Raw genomic sequence first — 10,465 nt, 5'->3', positions numbered from 1 at the left:
TATATTATGATGTGCAAAAGAGTTATTGGCAAAGGAACCTCGAGTATACAATGAAACTCAATGGTTATCATTGTAATTAAAAAGGCATGTCTTCATAGTATGATTCTCTTTGACGAAGTATTTAGCAACAAAATTTTGTTTCAAAATTTGTACCATGTTTCAATATTTTTAAAATTAGGGGGAGTCTAAAACATGTTTACTCTTTCCTTTACCCAAGGTATTGTCCAGCTAAGTTTTCCTAGAAAATGTTTTAATGTTTTAGCTTATAATCGGTGCTTATGCAATTTTTCTAATAAAGTTTTAACGAGCACGTTTCCATTTGATACACATCTAGTGCAGAGTGTTCTTAATAAATTAACCAAGTGTCCCCACCAAAAGAATACGGTGGAACTTGCAACTTATGAAATACCCATTCAATTTATTGCGAGTTTTGATATTCCTATTTATATTATTTTTAGCCTATCATTGTTGAAGCCCTATAGATTGAAGCCATACACAAGCTTATGAGATACAAGTAGAAAGAAGAAATATCATCTCATTTTGTGTCTTAATTTTTCTCCTATCTTTTGTTCTTAATGTTATTTCTCTTAGTTTTAAAACAAGATTGTAACTCTTTTTATATATTTGAAATGTAACATACTTTTCGCTACTAGCAAGAGGGGCAGGGGGAGAGAAGGGTAAAAAGAAAATGAAAATTACAATAATTACAATATTTTTTTTATTAGATCCATTGCATGATAATTTATTTCAAATTATGCAAAAAAATCCCACCATTTCATTCAACTGTTGGAGTGTGTAGATTCTAAGACTATGGAAATGGAGGTGCGTTTGAAAGGCAAGTACAAAGGTTATTAATGCAGCTATAGTTGGGGCACGCGGCGCAAATACCCTGACAGTCTTCGGTTTGTCTGCATCTACATGAAATAACAGGTCCTCTTGCCTCCGCCATCATCTCTGAGTCTACAACAAAAATTCCCTTGTGTTAAATTAAACAAAAACATAATATTCATACCAAAGGAAAGAAAAGAGCTGCATAGGAAGAAACTAACGAGTTGCAAAGATTAAGATGACAGCAAATATAAACAAATTGAAAGAAAACTTTGCCATCTCTTTATATCTAATTAACTATGTTGGTGGAATTTTATAGCTTATGAATTTAATATATATAGTATCTTATTTTGTGTTGCATGCAGCAATACTAATTTCTTTGGATTCTTTGAGATTATTACGTTTTTATTTTTTTCCTTATGAAACTATGTCTAAAAGGAAAGTAATTCAGCAAAACATCCTTGAGAAGATTTATGGGAATTTTGTTTACTAATTATCATTATTTTGTTCTAAGTGTAGTCATGGAAATTAATGTTACCAAATCTGGAATGCATGATGCCAATAAGTTGATTATTACTCCAACCGTTTAGAAACAAATGGGAAATATGTTCCAATTTTTTATATTTGTGGTCTAGGAGAAGAAAAGATTAAATTATATTTTTCTTGCTAGACAAATTTTTTTAATAATTTTCAAATATTAAAATACTAAAAGCATTAAAATTTTTGAGATAGTACTGAGAGAAAGCAGACAAAAAAAGCTGACCCCTTCCTACACAACCACTTATATGTGTAGTCATGGAAATTAATGTTACCAAATCTGGAATGCATGATGCCAATAAGTTGATTATTAGTCCAACCGTTTAGAAACAAATGGGAAATATGTTCCAATTTTTTTTATTTGTGGTCTAGAAGAAGAAAAGATTAAATTATATTTTTCTTGCTAGACAAAATTTTTTTAATAATTTTCAAATATTAAAATACTAAAAGCATTAAAATTTGGGAGATAGTACTGAGAGAAAGCAGACGAAAAAACCAGACCCCTTCTTACACAACCACTTATATGAGTTTGGCAATAATATTAACTATTGCATCAAAATAAAAAATTAAAAGTTATTTAATGGGGTTGAACTGATCCAAGAAATTCAATCTCAATCTCCATAGAAACCTAGAGAATTGAATGCTCCAATATAACTTCATTGAGTTTAACTTTTAAAATATAAACTTGATACGAGATAAAGATTAAACCGCTTTAATTAGCTTTACTAAATTTAATTAGGCTTGTTTATTTGATAAGACTTGAGTTGGATTCTCATACTTGACATCATGCTCAATTTTTGTGTACCAAATCAAGTTCAAACTCAAATTGGAATTGGAATTAGAATTAGAATTAGAATTAGAATTAGAATTGAACATATTTGATGCATAGTATTTTATCTTTACTAATTTTGTACAAACACAATATAACTAAATAAAAGGATATTATACACAATTGTAGCGCAATTAATGTATTTTATTGTATTCACGTATATATCATATCAAGTTCTTGTTCATCAATTTAGTTGGTAACAATTTATCTCTTCTTTTTGTTTGAAGTAAAACCACTTTTTCCTTAAATATGGCTAATTTATAAGTTCAAATTAAATATTTTAATTCAACTCAAATCAACATGAAATAATCTATGCTGGAGATGATTGAAAATATGGTTTTAGTACTTCATGGCATTGAAATTGTAACCTCCCCAAATTGGCCTAGACGGTAGGCCCGAGTTCGGGAGATTACATCGCCACCGTGATGGCCTAGTGCAATCAAGATTTTAAATAGTCACATTAAAACAATTTTTATCTTTACAAAGACTTTGTCTATTTTAGAAAACAAATCATGGGTATATAAAATACAATTAAACTAATATTTTTCTTGTAAAAGGTGATAACTATTGGAAACATAGTTACATTCTAGTTATTAGACAAAATTTAATTATGACCTTTCAGCGGAAAAATGGCTTTTCCCGAGTTTTACTAACATCTATATTTCATGCATATTTAATTGAAATCCATATTTCATCATCTTAAAAACAACAATTTATATGTCATGCTTGCAATATAAAACCAAAGCCTAAATATGAATCCAATGCCAGAAAATAAATAATACAGTACAGTTCCGAAATAACATAAAATTTAAAATAAGCATAACAATACTTTCATAACATTAAAACTTTTTCGAGCCCTCCATATGTCGCATCCTAACCTGGTGGGTTATCTATAAGGATGGGAACTAAAGGGCAGTGAGCTATGAAGCTCAGTGTGAGTTCAGTCACAAGAAAATCAAAATAAAACAACAAACCAATAAGGCACATGAATTAGCAATCCTGAGATTAAAGACAACCATAAAGCACCTCAGATTAACGATTTTTCACATAAAACGCTTCACTTCACGATATTGGTATTCACAATTTATATGCACATTCTTATGAATGCATTGAAGTTTCAAATTAACAGAAAAGTCCTACCCAACTCCGCTACACACCTCACGTATGAATTCCCCAGAACTCGTCTAACATATCACTCCGTATTGTAGACGAGCCACCGCTGATTTGCAGATAAACTACGCGCCACTTTGGAAAGTGACCGCCTTCGGACGTACTAGAATCCAGAGTGTGAATATTGCTAAAAGTATATATTGAATTGAGGCGGTGTCCTCAAGTATACGAGTTAGGTTGTAATATAGTTTTACAATGAAGTAGGTGAGTACTCGAGGATCGTACCCAAGGGAGACAAGTACTAAATTAATATTAACCTAAACGCAAATAGATCTAATTAATAATTTAAATAAATTATAGTATGATGATCATAAAATGAAAAATAGTTGTTTTTATAAGAAAAGAAATAAACTTGCATAAAATAAAAAAGATGGAGAACTAATATGTGATTCAATAAAATCTAAGCATGAGTGATTAGCTAGCTTCAGTGGTCATAACTAAATCCTATTTTATGTTCTACTCAATCAATTAGCAGCTAACCTAGTAGGATCTCTCGATCTTCCACTAAACTAATAAGTTGGCAACAACTACTTATCTTTCGACCTCACAGTCTAGACCAACTTGAGGTAAGAGGTTCATGGATAGGCAATACCAATTTTGGGTTAATTCTCACCTAGATGACTTCCTAGGTTTGTCGGGCCTAGGGTTTAAGTTCTTCCTATCCCAAGCAGCGGATCGCTAAGTTATAAAATTTAGAAGAAAATCAGTTTATTTTTTAAATTTCTAAACATCAAAATCATTTAAATAAAGTATTTAAAATTCAAAATCATGGGTGGGAGCAGTTGGTATCTTGGGCTCGCTACAAGGCTAATAAAACTATCACTACAGTTAAAATGTCAAAATTTGTTGCAAAAGATTGTGAATAAATGGAAACAAACAACCAAGGCTATCCACGGAGGAGCTCAACTTCGTGATCAATGTTATCAGACCTGAAAAGAGAGGTTACAAAAAAGCATAAAGTGATTGTTTGATTTTAAGTTCATAAAAGTACATCCAATTTGACTAATGAAATAAATAGAGGGGAAATACCTAAAGATGGCCTCATTGACACAACAGGTAAAAGTGTAGGACTTATAGAAAATGTGCACATTGCATCTCCCAAAATAAGTGTTACAAGATAGATACACTCTTGTCTAACCATGGCCATAAAGATCCTAAAAACAAGCAAGAAGATGATGAGATATAATGTTGATAAGATTAATGGCACTCCATTCAATAGATTCTATGTATTTCCAAAATTAACTTATGGAAAAATACTACAACAAGCATATAAAGGGTAGGAAACCAAAACGAGAAAAGAAGAAGAAAACTAGAAGGGAGCGATCTCAAATTGAAACAACAATAATAGCCTTTAATTGGGCCGAATGACACGCCAATGTACTCAAAACCTGCAAGAGTCAAACCATATTGGTAATGACTATTAAAGTCACAGTGATGTCAAGAAAGACTCGATATGTGTTTCAATAAGAATAAAGAAACCATACAACTATCTATCAGGTGGTCTACATGAACATCCTTGCAACAGAGTAAGAAAGAGAGATAGGATGTAGAAATCTCCAAAGCCAGGAGGCTAAATTTAATATACAGTTTTCCTTAAGTCATATGCAATAGCAAGGTATCATGTCTGCATAAGAAAAATGTTGATTGTGGATATAAAAATAAACTTATAAGAAATTAATGGAGGCTTTAATGCATGTATTAATGTCGCTTTATTTAAATTTTTATTCGCCCCCACCTATATTATGATGTGCAAAAGAGTTATTGGCAAATGAACCTAGAGTATACAATGAAACTCAATGGTTATCATTGTAATTAAAAAGGCATGTCTTCATAGTATGATTCTCTTTGACGAAGTATTTAGCAACAAAATATTGTTTCAAAATTTGTACCATGTTTCAATATTTTTAAAATTAGGGGGAGTCTAAAACATGTTTACTTTTTCCTTTACCCAAGGTATTGTCCAGCTAAGTTTTCCTAGAAAATGTTTTTAATGTTTTAGCTTATAATCGGTGCTTATGCAATTTTTTCTAATAAAGTTTTAACAGAGCACGTTTCCATTTGATACACATCTAGTGCAGAGTGTTCTTAATAAATTAACAAAGTGTCCCCACCAAAAGAATACGGTGGAACTTGCAACTTATGAAATACCCATTCAATTTATTGCGTGTTTTGATATTCCTATTTATATTATTTTTAGCCTATCATTGTTGAAGCCCTATAGATTGAAGCCATATACAAGCTTATGAGATAGAAGTAGAAAGAAGAATTATCATCTCATTTTGTGTCTTAATTTTTCTCCTATCTTTTGTTCTTAATGTTATTTCTTTTAGTTTTAAAACAAGATTGTAACTCTTTTTATATATTTGAAATGTAACATACTTTTCGCTACTAGAAAGAGGGGAGAGGCGAGAAAGGTAAAAGAAAATTAAAATTACAATAATTACAATATTTTTCTTATTAGATCCATTGCATGATAATTTATTTCAAATTACACAAAAAAATCCCACCATTTCATTCAACTGTTGGAGTGTGTAGATTCTAAGACTATGGAAATGGAGGTGCGTTTGAAAGGCAAGTACAAAGGTTATTAATGCAGCTATAGTTGGGGCACGCGGCGCAAATACCCTGACAGTCTTCGGTTTTGCTGCATCTACACGAAATAACAGGTCCTCTTGCCTCCGCCATCATCTCTGAGTTTGCAACAAAAATTCCCTTGTGTTAAATTAAACAAAAACATAATATTCATACCAAAGGAAAGAAAAGAGCTGCATAGGAAGAAACTAACGAGTTGCAAAGATTAAGATGATAGCAAATATAAACAAATTGAATGAAAACTTTGCCATCTCTTTATATCTAATTAACTATGTTGGTGGAATTTTATAGCTTATGGATTTAATATATATAGTATCTTATTTTGTGTTGCATGCAAAGAATACTAATTTCTTTGGATTCTTTGAGATTATTACGTTTTATTTTTTCCTTATGAAACTATGTCTAAAAGGAAAGTAAATCAGCAAAACATCCTTGAGAAGATTTATGGAAATTAATGTTACCAAATCTGGAATGCATGATGCCAATAAGTTGATTATTAGTCCAACCGTTTAGAAACAAATGCGAAATATGTTCCAACTTTTTTTTATTTGTGGTCTAGGAGAAGAAAAGATTAAATTATATTTTTCTTGCTAGACAATTTTTTTTTTAATAATTTTCAAATATTAAAATACTAAAAGCATTAAAATTTGGGAGATAGTACTGAGAGAAAGCAGACAAAAAAACCTAACCCCTTCCTACACAACCACTTATATGAGTTTGGAATTAATATTAACTATTGTATCAAAATAAAAAATTAAAAGTTATTTAATGGGGTTGAACTGATCCAAGAAATTCAATCTCAATCTCCATAGAAACCTAGAGAATAGAATGCTCCAATATAACTTCATTGAGTTTAACTTTTAAAATATAAACTTGATACGAGATAAAGATTAAACCGCTTTAATTAGCTTTACTAAATTTAGTTAGGCTTGTTTATTTGATAAGACTTGAGTTGGATTCTCATACTTGACATCATGCTCAATTTTGTGTTCCAAATCAAGTTCAAACTCAAATTGGAATTGGAATTAGAATTAGAATTAGAATTAGAATTAGAATTAGAATTGAACATATTTGATGCATAGTATTTTATCTTTACTAATTTTGTACAAACACAATATAACTAAATAAAAAGGATATTATACACAATTGTAGCGCAATTAATGTATTTTTATTGTATTCACGTATATATCATATCAAGTTCTTGTTCATCAATTTAGTTGGTAACAATTTATCTCTTCTTTTTGTTTGAAGTAAAACCACTTTTTTTCCCTTAAATATGGCTAATTTATAAGTTCAAAGTAAATATTTTAATTCAACTCAAATCAACATGAAATAATCTATGCTGAAGATGATTGAAAATATGGTTTTAGTACTTCATGGCATTGAAATTGTAACCTCCCCAAATTGGCCTAGACGGTAGGCCCGAGTTCGGGAGATTACATCGGCCACCGTGATGGCCTAGTGCAATCGAAGATTTTAAATAGTCACATTAAAACAATTTTTTATCTTTACAAAGACTTTGTCTATTTTTAGAAAACAAATCATGGGTATATAAAATACAATTAAACTAATATTTTTCTTGTAAAAGGTGATAACTATTGGAAACATAGTTACATTCTAGTTATTAGACAAAATTTAATTATGACCTTTCAGCGGAAAAATGGCTTTTCCCGAGTTTTACTAACATCTATATTTCATGCATATTTAATTCAAATCCATATTTCATCATCTTAAAAACAACAATTTATATGTCATGCTTGCAATATAAAACCAAAGCCTAAATATGAATCCAATGCCAGAAAATAAATAATACAGTACAGTTCCGAAATAACATAAAATTTAAAATAAGCATAACAATACTTTCATAACATTAAAACTTTTTCGAGCCCTCCATATGTCGCATCCTAACCTGGTGGGTTATCTATATGGATGGGAACTAAAGGGCATTGAGCTATGAAGCTCAATGTGAGTTCAGTCACAAGAAAATCAAAATAAAACAACAAACCAATAAGGCACATGAATTAGCAACAGCAACCCTTAAAATTTTACTTTTATTCAATTTAGTCCCTGAGCCTAAAACATGCAAATTAGCCATTTTTAATGAAAACCCATGCTAGTTGAATATTCATATATTTTCCTCCTCCTCCTCTCCATTCCACATCCTTAATGCATATAACATGCTTATATGTAATATTATCTATAATTGTACTATTTACTTATGTTCATATCAAAACTGTCCACTTGAGTCATAGTCAATAAATTTTTTATATCTTGAGCTATAGAATCCTAAATTAATATTTGTTTGATGTTTTTGAAACTAGACTCAAATATTTTTCTACCACAAAATTTTTAGAATTTATAGTTTTGCCAATAAGTACAATAAAATCTTCAAAATTATCCCGTTCTGCTATTTGACAGCTTTGACCTTTGCTTACTAAAAATTAATTATCTCTTAGTACGGGGTTTGGATGATGTTTCCCTTTGTTTCTTTGAAAATAGAGTCGTCAAGAATTTAAATATATAAATTTAAAACCTAATTATTTTTTTTTTACAATTTTTGATGATTTTCCAAAGTCAGAACAGGGGAACCCGAAATCAATTTGACCCTGTCTCACAAAAATTCATATATCTCATAATATGAAATTCTTTTGCTTACACCGTTTCTTCTATGTAAAACTAGGCTCAATAGAATTTAATTTAATACCTTAATTAACCTCTAATTCAATTTCTAAAATTTTGGTTAATTTTGAAAGTCGACTCTCGTCTTGTCCAAAACTGTTTTAGTGTAAAATGTTGATAACTAAATTTATAACACCCTCCTTTCCTTTCTTTACAATATTTCCGATCACTTCTTCTTATTTCCCTTCACTAACATATCAAGAACATAGAACCTTATATAATAAAACTCTACTTTAACATCATTTTCATACCTTTTCAATAATTTCAAACGAAAAAATATATTGAAATCTTGATGTTCTTACCTTGTCCTATTGATTTCAATCTTTAACTTGATTTTCTCTCTCCTCCACCTTCTATTTCTTGAATCTAACATGATATTCTAGCTCCCCATTGTCTCCTTATTATTTTTCTCTCTTGGTAGCTATGGAAATTCTTTTTATTTCTAAGTGAAAATAGTGAATTTTTGGTAAAATGACCAAATTGTAAAGAAAGGAAATTTTCTTTCTTCTCTTCTCTTCTCACATAGGTGCATGGTAAGATGATGAAAATTCTTCATCTTTCTTTCCTTTTATACTAAATAAAATAATAAAAAATAAAATATCTCATTAAAATATTAATAAAATAATACTTATCTAATTAAATAATTATAAAATATCATCAAAATATCTCTAATATCATCATTGCCTTCTAGAGTTCTCTCTCTTTATAATTGACCATTTTGCCCTTTATGATCTTTTAAAATTCCATCCTTGAGTCATCACTTAATTTGGTAAAATTATGATTTATTCCCTCATAATTCTTCACCCATTCAATTTGGTCCTAATTCATCCATTTTCCTTAGTTTCTAGATCATTCCACCCTTAAAATATTTGCACTATTTGTCCTTCAAAATTTTCATATTTACACTTTAACCCCTCAAATTTTGAGTATTTACCCTTGACAGCAAAACTTTTCTCACTTTTGCTATTTAATCCTTTCTTGCATTAATATGTCATGATATACTTTCCAATGTTGACATAACTCAAAATTTCTCTTTTTTTCAATTTATTTCCTTATTTTACTATATCGAGGATACTATCTTACTTTCTCACTGTAGTAATTTTTGGGGTATTACAAGATGTGTCGATCAACACAACCACATAAAATTAAAATCGGTGATTGTATGCTCCTACTACAATTATGGGCGTGGTACCGACTACCATTTTATGTCCTCGAGTTGATGTCCCTTATACATTCCTACTTGTTATGATACACATATCTATTGTATCTGTATTTGTAATTGTACATATAGTATGCCTTATGTTACCGTTAAACTAGACACTTAATAAGCATGACTTTTGCTACTGAGTTGATTTGTTATAAACATTTTATTTTCTACCATATTGAACTATTATAGGCATATTGATTGCTATCGTATTGTTCTGTTAAAAGTATAATTAAATGCTACCGTATTAATCCATTTTGAGCTTGCCATATTACATTGCATTGGGTGAGATGATATGCAAGGAGGAAGAAGTGACAGGTTATCGACAAATTTACTGTGCATCCACAGCCTAGTGGTAGTGTTTATCCTTTAACTACAAATATGTCGTACATCCACAACCCATATGTAACTTTGACCTGCAAATATGTTGTGCATCTATAGTCCAATGGCAAAATTTATCTGCGATATTTTGCTATGTATTCATAGCCCAGTGATAGATTTCATCGACGAATTTTTGTTTTGTATCCATAGCCCAATGATAGATTTTATCTATGAAACCAATGGTGGTTAAACCACGACCCGATGTGTAGGTGGTTGGAGTTTAGGGGAACTCCCATTGTAGTGTG

The 10,465-nt window shown here is 30.3% G+C and overlaps 1 long non-coding RNA gene across 1 annotated transcript; it reads right to left on the bottom strand.

The window, feature by feature from the left end:
* Positions 1-752: 752 nt before the first annotated feature.
* Positions 753-1,137, bottom strand: LOC105762489 (uncharacterized). Its single transcript, XR_001123931.2, has 2 exons — positions 1,050-1,137; positions 753-960 (listed from the first exon to the last, which is right to left on the bottom strand). It is a non-coding gene; the product is annotated as an uncharacterized LOC105762489 (long non-coding RNA).
* Between the last annotated feature and the right edge of the window lie 9,328 nt (positions 1,138-10,465).

This window comes from Gossypium raimondii, chromosome 12 (assembly GCF_025698545.1).
Source record: "Gossypium raimondii isolate GPD5lz chromosome 12, ASM2569854v1, whole genome shotgun sequence".
Classification (NCBI taxonomy): domain Eukaryota; kingdom Viridiplantae; phylum Streptophyta; class Magnoliopsida; order Malvales; family Malvaceae; genus Gossypium; species Gossypium raimondii.
The sequence above is the reverse complement of the archived record's forward strand: the minus strand, read 5'-3'. Positions and strand labels throughout refer to the sequence as shown.